Genomic DNA, 16,801 nt, shown 5'->3' on the forward strand with positions numbered 1-16,801 from the left:
TTTACTGCTAATTAAGCGCCTAATTTTTCTATGCCCCTGGGACATTATTTCTTTCTATTTGTTTTTTCTAAATTAATTTATTTCAGTATTATTACTTGAAGCATCTTTAACAGCATTTACAACCTTTGCCTAAATTTTGTAAGGGCTTTGTTTTTCCAAAGGTTATTTCAATCAGTAATCGTCTGGAAACTGATGATGGTATTTCCATTAGCATAATACTTTATTTGCGACTACAAACTGGTTAGGAACAGCTTTAAACTCCTCAGAATAAAAGATTTTTTTTTAAAATGGTTAAATAGAGGCTATAATATCAACAGATGTTACGTCTCATGTGAAATAAAAGGATAAACTCAACTAACTATCAAAGAACTATGAAACGTTTTATTTTATACATCCAATTTTCATTTATTAACGCAATTACGAGTGGTTTTATTAGTTATAAATCTCTATAGTTAATAATCTAGTGGATCATTAAATTCGTTTTAAAGTTTTCATTAATTTTGAAATTTTCTATTAAAAAAAAATAAGAGGCATTTGGAAGGCAACCATTTTGGGGAACGTTTAGCTAAACAAAAGAAGTATTTTTTATTTTATTTTTTGTTAGCTTATATAAACAATCTGTACATGTTATGCCATTCTAAGTGTGAAAAGTAAGGTTGAAATTACAAAAACTACCCAAACGTTTTACTGATATGTATCCAATTTATTAATTTAAATAGGCTAAAGTTATGAAGTTACGTGTAGTTTTATAAAGTTATAAACAACCTCTAAAACATCTCGTAGATCGATAAATTTGTTTTAATGGTATCGCTTTTACCTAGTGATTTCCAAAGAAAAAAATCGGATGCAATTGGAATGAGGTTTTGAGGAACGTTTACCAAAAGAATAAAAACTATATCATTAAAAATAGGGCAGAATTTTTACTTTTAATAATAAATAATGGTAAAACTACTAAGATTCGTTTCAAGCACCTTTTAAAGCATTTTATTACAAATTTATAAAGGAAACAAAATGTAGACGTTTTTGGTTGGATCTGCCATGGGGCAATAATTTTTCTTTATTCCCTAACATGGACTCAAGACATAACTATTTCTGCTGACTTTCTACGATTTGGCAACCAGTGGAAAAAGAAATAATTTGTCTTTAATAATAATCTATAGCTAATCTTTGGATGTTACGACAGTAAAAGTGAGAAACAATAAATATAAAACCAATAAAAACTCAAACATTTTACGTTATATATCCAATTTTAATTTACAATTAATTCAATTATTTTCTAGAAGTGGCGGGGATGATGAAGAACTCAAATAGTAAGGAAAAACAACTAAATGAAAACGAAAGAAGAAAACATATTAATGTAATTACGCGTAGTTTCATAAGGTTATAAACTCATTTAAAAATCCGGTGGATCGGTAAATTCTTTTCAATGTTTTCTTCCTTTTTTGGGTTAAAAAAAAAATCAAATCATCAAAACAATAAAGACGAAGTCGGCACAGTAAGCAAAAAAGAATTGAGGAAAGTGTTAGGTTTCGTTTAAATAATCTGTTAAATCATTTCAATTTTTTGGCAAAGATTTTGAGTAAATTTGTTTTCTGAAAAATTTGGATGTAGAGGCTTTGGCGGGTTCAAAAAACAAATATTATTTTTATTTCTTGCTAAAAACATTTAAGGTAGAAGACAAGATAATAGTATAAAAAAATCATTAAAATCGGTGATCCTTTTTAAATGAAAATGCGTGTAATAACAATCGTAATTTGAATAATCATTAATTCAATAAAGTAGCTCGTTACGGATTGTTTCTGCGCGCCATAATATTTAGCTTGTTTATTAACATATTTGATTAATGTAATCCACCTCGTAATTGACGTATATTTGATACAAGATGAGCTTGGGGCGTTGTACATGCAATAGCATAAAGGCCCCCAATAAATTGAGGTTTTCCTCAAAGCAGTCGAAGCTTGCTTACCTCCCACACCCATATCACACACAGGCATGTTAGATCTATGCTATAAATGCGAAACAATTATCTGCTTGGCTAATACAACAACAACAGGCGGCAATGTCAATAAATTCGGTTGGAATTCGACAATGAAATTCTTCAAAATATATAATTATGAAAGTGTCAAAATTGGTGGTATGTATGGTAATAATGTAGGTAAATTCGTACGTTATCAATATCTAATAAATTGTTTACTTTTAACAATTTTTGTTGTTGTAAAATATTAAAAACTTATAGAAATGATAAATGATGGAGTGAGTGTGGTGTTCAATCCATTTTAAAAAGATAGTTCCTACTCACAGTACGTTGTTTTCCAACGATCCGGATTTCGAGCCTTTTAGCCCATCATCAGGTTGAAGGACTTCCACAACCACGTCTCTCGACATGAATTGCCAAAATGAACCCGCAGATACCTCCGCCAACGCGACGTTCCAATTAGCAGCTGATCTTTTTAATGGCGCTCAATTTGAACGTGCGAAACGCGGAAATTATAACACAAATAAATATTATACTATTAAATACTTAGTATTATTAATTACTATAAAAATCATAACAATTAAAATAATTAGTTTAATTATTTGGATGTTTAATATTATTTATGTACATATTTAAAATGGGAGGTAGATCAAAATCTGTTATATTATTAATGCATTTATCACCATGTTCAATTTTACATTTTTTAACTTCAAATTTCTCAAATCAATCTAGTTCTCTCCCTTTGTTGAAACTATGTAACACTCTTGTATTTAGATTTGAGTTGAAATTATGTTTTGTTTCTTTTAGATGGTCCTTAAATTCCGAAAATTTGTTCGATTTAGGCAAGTGTTCTTTTACTCTTGTTTTTATTTCTCTACCGCTTTGTCCTATATATTTAATATCACAATCATTACAATTGAGTTGGTAAACCCCGCTTTTTGCCAAGTTGTCTATTTTGTCTTTAGGTTTTGAGAGGATGTTCTTAAGTGAACCCGCACTTCTAAAAGCTATTCTAAATAAAACCTTCTTGTTTAAAAATTTTACTAACTTTTTCCGATAATTCACCAATGTATGGCAAACAACGGAAACCTAATGATTAATTTGTAGTGGGGTGGCTGAGTCCTGTTGTTGATTCGTTTAAAGTTAATTTTTTTTATTCTTTTAACTAGCAACCTATCAATAAATATTTCTTGATACCCGTTGTTTTTTGCTAAGGTTTTAATAGATTTTAATTCTTTTTTATAGTTGCCAGGTGTAGCGGAAGTTTTAACATCCGGTCTATGAGCCAAATGAAACCAGCAGCCTTTTGGGACCATGGGTGGGAAGAATCCGCTGGTATCATAGTGTCCGTAGTTGTGGGTTTCCTATATACGTCTATTTCTATTAGGCTGTTTATTATGGACAGTTTTAGGTCTAAAAAGTTCAAACAATCCGGATCGTTGCAAAACAACTTACTGTGAGTAGGAACTATCTTTTTAAAAAGTATTAAAAACTTGTCTAAACAAACAATTAGATACTGAGGATATAGGTGCAGTGAGTTAGCTATTGGATCAAAACTTTCAATTTGTGACTTCATTTTTTCTTTCCTAATTAATGCGACACTAAGCCTGGCATTATCGTGTTGGAAACACTACCTGTTTACGAGTAAAGGACGTTTGCTCATAATTTCTTTGTGCAAACATTTTAGTTAATGGTGACAGTTCGATTTATGTTTAAATGTTCAGAATACATCCTAAGAAAAACACTGTATTTTATTTTGATTATGATTGATATTAATCTGCTTTTGGGACGAATGCTATAAGCGAATGTGAATACGTTTTATTTTTTCTGTTTACGCTTATTGAAATTATAAACAGAAAAGAAATGATTTGTAATGGTTGAAAAGAGTAGATTGACAACCGATCCGTTTCATAAAATTCACTTTCGTCCTTTCTTTATGCGGTTTATGTATGTCAGAACACAAACACATTTATGCGATTCACTCGGATTTCAATGGTTAAACTGTGTTTTTGTTTTGTGGTAAAACACTTTCGCCAGTGACCACAGGAAATTCAAAAGGTGCCGAGGATTAAGCCTCTTTCAACTTTAACCTTGTTTCTATTTAATTGGAAAATGTGTTGTGTAAATAATTCTATGGCTAATGTGGACATAATGTTAAAAAAAGTTAACCTTTTAAAACTTGCATTTTATGCAAAATTATAATTTAGTTTATAAAAAATTTTTCTTAAAAATGCAATAAAGAACGGTTATCAATATTTTACTATTTATAGTGTTTCTAACGGATAAATATAAACATAGTGACCACAACAAAAAAAAAACAATTTATCTGCCATATTTGAAAGCTCACTTCTAGATCAAAAATGTTAATTTTAGGTTTTTTTATTCGCTAAAAGTAAAGATTTTTTTATAACTGTCAGAAATACCATCTACAACGTTGGATGGTTCTCGATCTAAATGTAAAACAAAATTCGCCGATTGAAAGGAACGAATGACGGTGGTAAGGTGGCTGAACAGTAGACGGAGTCAATTCGAATTAAACCGCTCAACAACGTGCGGCAAAATTAAATCCAGTATGTCTTGCCATGTAATCCAGGATATAATGAAATTTTACGATAGTCATAACCTCTGAAATTATATTATATCAGCACAATGTGCTTAGCCTGCGGATCCCAAGTTTGTTTTATAGATTATCTATTTATTAGAAGGGTGGACCGTTCAGATTTACAGTTGTATTGATGATTGTATTGGTATCGATTGTTTGTAATGTAAGGCATTTTTTCGGTGTTCCGGGACATTGGTAATAAACATTTTAACTACAATATTCAATGTAATGTCAATCGACAGAGTAGAGTTTAGAGAAAGTATCACAATTTAACTTTGCGTTGATGATGTGGATTTCCATTTTAAAACAAGTACATTTGAAGTGATTGGAAAACCAGTTTGTACATTTCTTAATATTAAACTGTGTACTTTAGAATTAGTTGGTTAAGTTGGGTCAATATTAGAAACTAATTTGTTGATGTTTTTGGATTTGTTATCTCATTAAAGATTATTTTAGCCTGTCTGTTTCACTCACTTTTATTTCCACTCTTATTCTCTCTGACTGTTTTTCTAACTCTCTACTCTCTCACTTTCTTGCTCTCTCACTCTCCCTCGATTGATCTTTCTATTTGACTCTTTATCACACTTCTTGCACTCCCACTCCCTTTCTGTTTCTACTCTTTGTTTCACTCTCACTCTCACTCTCTCTCTCTCTCTCTCTCTCTCTCTCTCTCTCTCTCGCTCTCTCTCTCTCTCTCTCTCTCTCTCTCTATAAGGATCATGAACAATATACCATCAGAAATAAAAATGTAAAGAAATACTAATTTCAAAATATGAATAATCATCTCCTGTGCCTATCAATCTATATATAATTTTTAAATTATATACTCCTATGCCTACATATTCATTTTACTTTATATTTAGAAAAATCTTAGTTTCTTATGTGTTATTTAAGTTTGGGCTTTATTTTTCTGCTTTCTACCAAATCCTCCTTCTAGATATTTTCGTTACTAATTCACTTGTTAAATGGTTATTATATATTTATNAACTCTTTGATCTCTTACTCTTTTCCATTTCTCTTTTTTCTTCTTTTTTCTCTCTCTCCCCTCTCTCTCCCCCTCTCCCTATCACTCTCTCTCTCTCTCTCTCTCTCTCTCTCTCTCTCTCTCTCTCTCTCTCTCTCTCTCTCTCTCTCTCTAGAACTACTTCATTTACTCTTTCTATATCTCTTTGATCCCTGACTCTTTTCCACTTCTCTCTCTCTCACCCTCTCTATCTCTTTCTCTTTCTCTCACATAAACAATTTTTTATTGGTAAATATTTTCGCTCGGTGTCTCTTCGAAAAGGCAGTTATTTTTAACAGTCAATTAAGCAATGATAGTATTTGAGTGTTGGCAAACAAAAATGGGAAAACTGCCACAAATTATAAAGTCTTTCTGTTACATAAAAACTCAGAAACCACGTTTTCTAACATACAAAATGCAACTTAACTTTGAAAACCTTAACTGTAGTCATTTGCTTCATTTCCACCCGAATTCGAGCAATCTTCACAAATTTAATTTATTGTAAAGTCCTATTTTACTAAAGAGGCTTAGCGTTAAACAACCGATAGGCAACGCCGTTCCAATACACGTAGGGCGCATTAGAGATAAACAATATTATTTGCAATAAAACTTGATTTATCATTGAAACTCCACATATTTGAGCTTAGCCAGTAAATCCAATTCGCCCCCTCCCGCAGGCAAGTGGAGGTAGTGGACCCCTTTTATAATCCGCCTTGGGCTTCCATTTTCGCCATTCGCCCCTTCCAATGATTAGGTTTATTCGCCGTGTCTACAATTTTGAGTGAGGGACTTTCAATACGCCAATGTTTTCCTTTTCTTAAAACAACATCTTAATCAAATTGTTGCCTAATTTGTACGCATATTATGAAAGCTCGCAAAAATTTTTTAATAAATTTTAGGCAAGAAATAATTTCTGCTTGAAAAATGTAATAATATTATTCACTAATTTCGTGGTCCGCTTGACCAATAATCGATCGTGGGTTCGAATCCCGCTCGTGCCATTCTCTTTTTTATCTCAACCAAAAACCTTAATTGATTGTAATATATTAATTGGTCAAGCGGACCACGAAATTAGTGAATTTAATGATTTAAAATGAAGTATACTTCACTAAAGCTCTCCGTGGCCATTTCATTTGTCGTCGAGAATCCAATCCGATTACACGACATTTGAAAAATGGCAAAAAGGAGGGAAAATTCAAAAGGTGCGGTTGAGATGGGAAGTTAGTGTCCGAGTGGATCGAGGTCACGATAGCTCAGGTGGTAGAGCAGCGGCGTGTCAAGCCGAAGATCGTGGGTTCGAATCCCGCTCGTGCCATTGACTTTTTTATCTCAACCAAAAACATTAATTAATTGTAATGATAATAGGACACCTTGACATAAATTTGCAATGTATCTTAACAAGACTATTTTTTTATTATTTTTTTTATTCTTTTACGAGGGTTTGCAACAGCAGAGGTCACATAAAACCTCAGGGTGCCGGTGCTTCTGAAAAAAAAAGCACATTTGTAAGTATGTCGGGTTCGAATGCAAGGCCGCTGGATTCGAACCCGGGACCTTCACCCTACAGTGATGTGTGCCGTGTCAACGCCTAAACCGTTGCGGCCACCGACGCCCCATGATAAGAATTTATGACAAGTTGGTCAATCATCAACGCACTCTTCAATTTTTCTGTTTTGCGGAGGCTAAATACCAGTATATTTTAGAGGAATATCGAGAAAATTTTGACGACAGAATCATATAATCACTTCTCTGGTTTTCTACTGATTGCTCTTCTTAAAGGGGGGTAGAATTAGAGACTTTTACCCCGTTTTCAAGAGTTGGCAAAGGGTCCGTAAAAATTAAAATTCTTCTGCTGGACACGTTACTTTTCCCTCTCATAAGTTTCTGCCAAAGTTTCCAGAAAAATGTATCAGAGAACTCTTAACTTTGTAATCTGCGATATTTTTTTTTTCCTCCAGCGTACAATTGATCTTAAGCGTACAATGACATCAGAGAATTATGAATTCAGGAACAGTACGTTCTGTAGCGGTGGAAATGTTGCATGAATCGTCCCCACCCCAGTTTGGAAGAGGAGCAATATAAAAAAAAAAATAAATTAGGAAAAAGTTTGGCGACAGTTTTGATGAGAGTTAGCGGGAACATCTGTTTGGTTCACTTTAAGAATTGTATATTTTGAAACTCTATTATTTTCCTCATTCTCTCCTCACTTCTCTTCCTTTTACGAAAAAAGAACATTTTTTTATTTTATTTTAAAGATTATAAGTCATACAGACAATAAAATATGCATACATACTCAAAGACCTAAAATTCCGGACACTCATATTTTGTTCTTTTTCAAACTATATGTATTTGGCTCATTCATCCTGGTATTCCCTACATCCTCCAAGTAATGGGTCACCCCACGAGCTGTACGCAGTCGAGAAATATCATGCAGACGAACACGAAATTGTTCCCAATTATTAGAGCGAATGTACTACAGCTTTCACAAGAACATCATCAATATACCTTAGTGCAATCAAAGATCCATTATTTATGGTAATCTTTTGAAAAGTCTGGGTCTCACTCTTGGCACTTGAAGCAAAGCCTTTTCTACAATACGTCTTCTCCGAACAAGGTTTCAGTCATCCGAACCGGTACTCATCTGTGAAGAGAACAGCCCCCTATTATTCACGTGACCATGCCACATCCTTGTGCGGATCCGACCTCTATCATCTCTGCCCCCACACTATAATTTTACGTAAAAAAAGTGATCAGGGGTGAGGCCAATTAGACAAATAAAACACTCACTTCCTGCTTTCAAAGAATACAATCTCTTCGTTCGGACTGTATATTTAAAACGTTACAATTAATAACTAAAAACACAACATACTGTAGGTAATTTTTGATGTACTTACATAAAACAATACATTAATATTTACCAAAAGTTATAAAAATATGTTCCATTTACATGACTAGATTCACAACATATCTCCATACGGTTATCCTGTTGTTCTATTTACATGAGGTTTACTATTAAACTGTGGTTTGATGATAACATTTTAGAAATAACTATTCGGAGATCGTGAGATGCGGTCTGGTGTGACGTAGGTTCTAGAAAAAACATTTTCTTTATCGTGCCAACGTTTCGATCTTTATTGCGACCATCTTCAGAGCCTGGGATTTATAAACATTGTTTAAATTTTACAAATACATGTAGGATGTGAAAAAACTTCACACATTTTAAAAATATATTAAAACTACAGCTAACGTGACCAGTCTTCACAATATACCTCCATATGATTATACTACAACAGGGTAGCCAATTGTCATACCCTTTCAACCATAATTAACCATACCTAAATATGAGATAATATGCAGATATACCAATTAACAACATAGTACCGCTCCAAAGATAATAATTCCTGCATATATCACAACAATATACTAGAAATGTGTGGTGCTTAGTGTCCGTTAATCGATATTTATTTAGAAATCGTGAGATGCGTTCTGGTGTGATGTAGGTTTCAGAAAAACATATTTCAGAAAACAAACACTTTGAGCCCTGAAGATGATCTCAATAAAGATCGAAACGTTGGCACGATAAAGAAAATGTTTTTCTGAAACCTACATCACACCAGACCGCATCTCAAGATTTCTAAATAAACAATATACTAGTTTGAATAATTTAATATTGTGCTATATATATAAAAAAACTCAAGGTTTTTATGTATTTTCTATAATTGCAAGAATTTTCATCTTTTATGTACATTATTTTTTTTATTTTGGTGATATTATTACTATCCTATTGTCTCAGCATCGGCCTGACAAGCCTTATGCCCAAATATCTTTCATAATCCTTAGCTTTTGCACTATCCCAGTCATGGCCAGACAAAGAAATTCCATTCTTGTCAGGATTTCTTGTGCCAGATTTGTATCCAGATATTCGAATTTTAATTAATTGTTTGTTTTGGGCCATAATATGTGGCAGCGCATGAAAGGCAAATCTCTGCGATAATGTCTAAATTGCTGTAGACCATCGTGGATGGTAGAGCGCAGCACACCGACTGGCGCGCTAATTCCGTCGTTGGACAAAGCATCTGTCCGGGCTATGTCTTTTCGATTTAACACCATATTTTTTTTTAAAGGGGCATCCGACAGCTTGGTCATTTCAGCCCCGAGCGCATGGGAAATATTGCAGAACACATTCAATACGCATTCACACCTACATACTTTGCATTCATTTTATTTGGTTGAAGGAGTACTTAATATTCCTTTATCAACTTGCACACCATAACAAACTAATCTACTTGGGGTCGATCGGGTACTTTTACAATTATTCCGCCATCAACCCAAGTCACTAAACAGCTTGAAGGACGATGGGGATGTTATTCCACCATCAGCTCCCCCATTCACTCTAATAAATACACTCACTCATACAAAACGCAGAAACACAAAACATATATCTTGAAGGCTATGTGCAATAAAAAAAATCCCAATTCCGCTAAAAAGTGGAACAGGGGACCCTGAAACTCGCTACCGTGTCCGAGAACCATTCTTAAATTCCGTGGCATGCCTACACGCTCTCTGTATGGAGCCGAGGCATGACACGCCTCTATTAAGCAACCTTTTTCTGTATAAGGGGCACCTCCGCGGGCTTTGGCCCAAAAGCAGGTGCCCGTGTTTTCAAACTTATTCTTTGATTAAAGAAAACAATTTAAAACACCAATTAACTCATCCCACAATTTGTATCTGGAAAAGAAGTAATTTAACTAATTTTTCTTTATTTTTAATGTAAAGAGTGCAAAACGATTAGTAATCTCCAGAAAGGTAAATAACGAGGTATTAATGTTGTGTTTACGTTGTATGTCAACTGTTAATCTTTATATCTAGTTATTATAGAAAATAAACAAATAAATAGAAGTGTGTGGTTTTTTGTCTTTGAGTGTATGTCTATTTGAATTCATATTATTAACTTTTAGATATTGATTTTGTGTTTTAAACATATTTTTATTGTATTAATAATCTTTGTTGTTTTACTCGTATATATTCCCATATTTTTAACGCAATAATTTTAAAAAATTATTATATTGTCATTTTATCTGAAACAAAACAATCGAGTCGGCGCAATAATATTCTTAACAATAAATGTATTTGGGTATCAGTTGCCGCAACGGTTTAAGCATTGACACGGCCCTCATTATTGAAAAGTGTGAAAGGTTGAAAGGCCCCGGGTTCAAATCCAGCTGGCCCTGTTTTCGAACCCGACATACAAATTTCTTTTGCAAAAACACCGGCGCTCGGGGGGTTGATATGGCCTCTGTTGTCGAGAACCCTCGTAGAAAGCTTAATTTAAAAAAATCAAGGTACATACGTCTTAAAAATGAGAAAGGCATGTTTTTACTCCTCCTTTCTTTACATTGGTAGCATTGTAGCATGTTTTTATGATGAATGCAACCTAGTTTCATTAGCGTTACCCTAGGTTCTTTATATACCACCCAATTATGACAAGCGTGATGGAACAGAACCAACAAATGAGCAATATCTTTTATCCAATTTACTCTACAAACATAGAAAGAAAAAATTGTTTTAGAGAAATTCTCATTATGCTGTTACGCTCGAAACATAAACAAGGCATGAAATACAAATATGAACGTTATCCTAATAATACCAAATGGGAATCTTGTTAACAAGTTTCAGCCCGTCCAGAAAATTTCCTTTTCTTTTTCTTCGATTAACTGAGACAAACACTTGTGAAAATGGGCTCACTATTTGTTTTTTCTTTTCAAACAACAAATTGGTTATAATTGGTTCGAAAACAATAGTAACTACTACGTCCTACAAGCAATAGGAGCCTAAATAAATAGCCCGTAGGTTTTCTAATACGTGATCTCTTCTCTGAAAAACGCTTTTATAGCTTTTAGTTTAGAAGTTCATGTTTTACAACTTATATACAACTCCTCTTAGACTTTCGAACATATCATTTTTTATTGGGCAGTGTTTTATTGATTTAGTTTGTAACCAAACAACCGTGCTTGAACTTTTAGGTATATATTATTCAAAATTAACAAAATTATAATTAGTTCGTTTTATTCGACCTATAATTATTTATTTAAACAAAATAATCACAATAAGAATAGAAGATATGAACGCTTCAATGGTGTTCCAAACCAATCGTTCAGATTTTATGCGGAGAACAGTTTTTCTTTTCCACTTCAACGGCCGTGACCTAGCCAGTTTAGATTAAAAACTGAACCTCTGCAAATTATTTATTGAATAAGACAGTTCCAGGTCATTGGGAGGAGGAGGATTGGACAGACTATCCATACTTTCATAGCTTTGTTGGTGGCCGAGTTGTTGTAAAGATCTCTTTATAAAGCTGCCCTAATAAATTTTATTAACTAAATAATGAAAAAGTTTGGAAAGTATAAAAGGAGATAATTTAATTCGAAATAATGAACTATGTAGAAAATGGTATAATTTGAAGAAGAAACTACAGTAATGGTATTCACGTTCTCCACAGAAAAGAAGTACAGAGAGATAACCCTTGACAAAAGGCTCTGAAGGAGAAAAAACTAGGCAACATTTTGCATGAAGCCAATACTCTACTAACCATTGGGGAGAAATCGTAAAAACTTAATTTAAAAAAAATGAAGATGACATCTTAAAAGGGAAAAAGGTATGTTTTCACTCCTCCTTTCTTTATATTGGTAGCATTGTAGCATGTTTTTATGATGAATGCTTCCTACTTTCCTTAGCATTTTTGAACGTTCTATCTACCTAGATATAACCCTTGACAAAAGGCTCAAAAGGAGAAAACATAGGCAACATTTTGCATAAAGCCAATGCTCTACTAACCATTGGGGAGAAATTATGCAGTAAAAACTGGTTAATTAACCTTAAGATGGCATGTTTGTAATGCACTACAATTGTCAAACCCCTGGTCACATATGGAGTTCTAGTATCGTAATAATGACGTTGAACAAAAAAATACAGAACAAGCTAGAAAGTCTACAATGACTAGCGTATCTTAATATATTAGGGGAAATGCATACAGCAATGGAAACCGCAATTGACCCTCCACCCTTGCATATTTATGTCAAAAGATGGCCTTAGATCGTACCCACTCCTGCGATGCAAGGAAATAAAGCCAGATCTGAAAAGGAGCCACTACAAAATTCTGCAGAGGATTAATATAAATGATATTGCTATAACGGTACCTGATAAAATAAGAGAAAACTCATCTTTGACAGAGGGTTCAAAATGGCCACCTTTGGTAGAATGGTAGCTCCAAGATTTAGTTGGTGCGGTAAAAGCGTTACGACCTAGCAAAACCCTTTAGACTAATCCAACAACCGAGTATGAGGCAAGCTAAGAGATTTATAAATATCTTAAAAAGAAAGACAAAGGAACTCTTATTTTTCAGCATTCAGGATTTGAAGAAAATTATAGGCCTCTATACCGGCCACTGCCCTCTTAGTATCAACTAAAGAAGATAGGCAAAACAGAAACAAAAGCACGCTGACTGTCTCAAAAACCTTGGCACATATCCTCTAAATGTAATGCTCGGTTAGGGTACAGCCACATAAATACGGCAATTATCACAGCAAAAGAGGTACGCGAAGGGGCACCAAGGAAAGTGCTAAGGCTTATAGGAAAAAGTGCACTTTCCAAGGTATATTTATAATTTATAGGAGTTCCACAATAGATCTGTACATGTTGCAGGGGAGGAAAGGATTTTTCAAATCCTTATTCGACCCCTTCCAGCCCTCCCACATAAAAAAAAATGGTTAGGACAGAACATTTCATTGTAAAATACATGTTCAATTAGTTGGTGTTTAAAAATAATGGAAAAATTCGTGTAAAATGCGAAGAGATCTGACCGATAATATATGTATCTGTTGGCCTGGTTTCGCCGAGATTAGAGAAGATTTTATCTGAATATAATCCATAATCGTTCCGCACCAAATCAGATTCACCGTATTTTTAGAACTGTACATCAGTTTCTTCCCATCAGAAATGCCCATTATTCAGAAATATTTCCCTATATTTCATTCGGGGGATTCTGTTACAGGTAAACGTAGTTTCGCATTTACAAGAACTTGGATATAACTACTTGCCAAGAACGAAACAGTCAGTTCTATCTAATAATGTATCCAACTCGACAAACTAAATCCAGCTTCGTTATCGAGGAAAGGCGGCTTGGATTAATGATGAGAAATTGAGTCCCAAGTCCACCATAGCACAGCAAATTTAATTGCTTCTGAGAAAAAATTGTTTGCGCTCTTGGGACGTGATGTCGCGTCCATGTGATGAAGACAAATCGATAGCAGGATAGAATCGTTAAAATTATTGATCCGTTCATAAATCCGTTTCTACAAAATGTAATTATTAAAAAAACTTATAAAGAAGCTCGGTTAGGATGATTCGCGTATGGGTTTTGATTAATAGTTAATACGTCGATCCAAATTTGATACATAATTTTTTCTTTCCAAGCAATTTTTCCCATTTATTATTGGACCATTTTAATCCATCTTTATAATTATATATAAAATATAAAGAGAAGGCGAATTATACAGAAATAGAAACCATCAGTCCCTGCATTAAGTTTTCGAGAAATATATCCTCTTCATCAGGACTTGCAAACTCTTTGTATGATTTACACGGCTAATAAATAAAAAATCTACATAAGAAATCGGAAATTATGGTATCAACGATAAATAATATATTTCTTTATCATCATAGGGTACACGAGATTTACTACACGTTCATTCTCCATAAAAATTGTAACCTCCGCCCGGTTATCCTACACATAATTATTTTTGTAGGAAAATTTAGCTTCGTTCATTAGNATTATACATAAATGATCAGTGATAAGGTGAATTTTAAAAAGAAAAAACACTCAGTAAATTCACTAGTTTTCGTGGTCCGCTAGACCAATTAATTATTTCAATTAATTCAAACCTTTTGAATTTGGAAAAATTGAAATCTAGCCGAAGATCATGGGTTCGAATCCCGTTCGTGACACTGACTTTTTTTATCTCAACGAAAAACCTTAATTAATTGAAATATATTAATTGGTCAAGCGGACCACGAAAACTAGTGAATTTAATAAGTTTAAATGAAGTGTGCCTTCACTAAAACTCTCCGTCGCCATTTCATTTGTCGCCGAGAATCAAAAAGATTATACGACATTTGAAAAATGGCAAAAAGGAGGGAAAATTCTAAAATTGGGTTGAGATGGGAAGTTAGTGTCCCACTGGATCGAAGTCACGATAGCTCAAGTGGTAGAGCAGCGGCGTATTTAGCCGAAGATCGTGGGTTCGAATCCTGCTCATGACACGACTTTTTTTATCCGACTATAAACCTTAATTAATTGAAGAAAAAAAACACTCAGTTCCTTTGTCAAGCTATCGAAGAATATATCCCCTTCATCACGCCTTTGAATATTTTTTAATGATTCAGCGATTAACTAATATAAAATTCAAAGACAATATTTGAAATCATGGCTTCAACCATAAATAACCATTGATGAATTTATCTAAGTAGAAAGGACGAGATCACCCATACATTTATTCTCCATTAAAATTGTAACCTCCATCAGGATATCTTATCACAAAATATTTTTTATAGTAAACCACTTCATTTATTAGTGAACTATTTTAATTCCGTTCTGTTTTATTACACGGACATAGTTATAATTTTACATGAAAAATCAGGGATAATGTGAATTTGAAAAAACAAACACTTTGAACCCTGAAGATGATCACATCTTACATGTATTTGTATAATTTAAAAAATAAATTAAATCCCAGGCCCTGAAGATGATCTCAATAAAGACCGAAACGTTGGCACAATAAAGAAAATGTTTTTCTAAAACTTACATCACACCAGACCGTATCTCACGATCTCCGAATAATCATTGACTAACGGTCACTAAACACCACACATTTCTACACGAGAAGAATGAAGAACATGGGACAAACACTTTGAGCCCTGAAGATGATCTCAATAAAGATCGAAACGTTGACACAATAAGGAAAATGTTTTTCTAAAATCTACGTCACACCAGACTGCATCTTCCGATCTCCGAATAATCATAGACTAGCGGTCACTAAACACCACCCTCCTCTTTTAATATTTTTCTGAACCAACTTCACAATTCAATAAACAAATCTGGACAATTTAGACATATATATTCATTGTATTTACGTTAAAAAATTTCCTCTATCCCTTTGAATATAGAAAATTACACCATATTATGTGTAAACATTGTAATGATTATTCATCATCAAGTGAATATTGTCAGTAAGATGAGCTCTTTTTATATGTTATTACTTGTAATACATTTATACGCTTCGTACAAGAATTGTATCCTTATATATACAAATAAATTTAAATTAATAAAAGTGAAGGGCGCGATAATTTTATCTATCACAATATTGATCACTCCTCAACAGACATCCAAATTACAAAAGATTCATTCATTTCATAATGGCAAAACCTTTTTTTATTGTATCGAACCCTCGTGGTCAACTTAGCATTCGGGCACCGAACGCATCTGAAGATTTCAATCAAAAGTTGTAAACTGTTCATTCTATGTATAACCTACATCCTGACTTCACTATTCCCATTGTTCCAGACGTTGCGAAAGCCGAAGATATTTGAAATTCTATTAATCCCTCTCCACATCCAGATCCTCGGATTCGTCATTTCAGCTCCAGTATCCCTGCTGTTAATCCCCCACGTCGAATGAATCGCCGATGAACTAAAAGTTGGGGATTAAAGAACAAAAACGTGCAGTTCAAGTACTAAGCAGATTTTTAGTGGGCTTTCGCTGATTTCATCATTTTATTTAATCATACTATCAATTAACTATTTTATTGCATCTTACATTTTATTAGTAATACAATGTTTTATATATCATGTGAATTCTTACGAATAAATAAATGTTCAAGATAATAATAAGAAAACGCAAAAAATAAAGGCAAAATGTGATGGATAGTAGAATTGGTACTGTTTATTAACAACTTGTCACTGTGCTTATTTTTAAAGTGACTAAAAGCGACGAAGCGGTTTTTTTCACGTAAAGCTTCTAAGGCTTTAGTTATTTAATTAAATTCATTTTTGTAAAATTAAATGAGGTTGAAACATGCGTGTAGAAATGGACGGATACAAAATCGTCGGAAGCGATAAAACTAATATATTTTTGTTTGAATAATTCTACATTACGTGTTTTAGCTAG

The 16,801-nt window shown here is 33.5% G+C and overlaps 1 non-coding gene across 1 annotated transcript; it reads left to right on the plus strand.

Annotated features, from left to right (window-relative positions):
• Window positions 1-6,822: 6,822 nt before the first annotated feature.
• Window positions 6,823-6,895, plus strand: Trnad-guc. The gene has a single exon. It is a non-coding gene; the product is annotated as a tRNA-Asp (tRNA).
• Window positions 6,896-16,801: the final 9,906 nt, after the last annotated feature.

This window comes from Cimex lectularius, unplaced genomic scaffold (assembly GCF_000648675.2).
Source record: "Cimex lectularius strain Harlan isolate CLEC.00 unplaced genomic scaffold, Clec_2.1 scaffold79, whole genome shotgun sequence".
NCBI lineage: Eukaryota > Metazoa > Arthropoda > Insecta > Hemiptera > Cimicidae > Cimex > Cimex lectularius.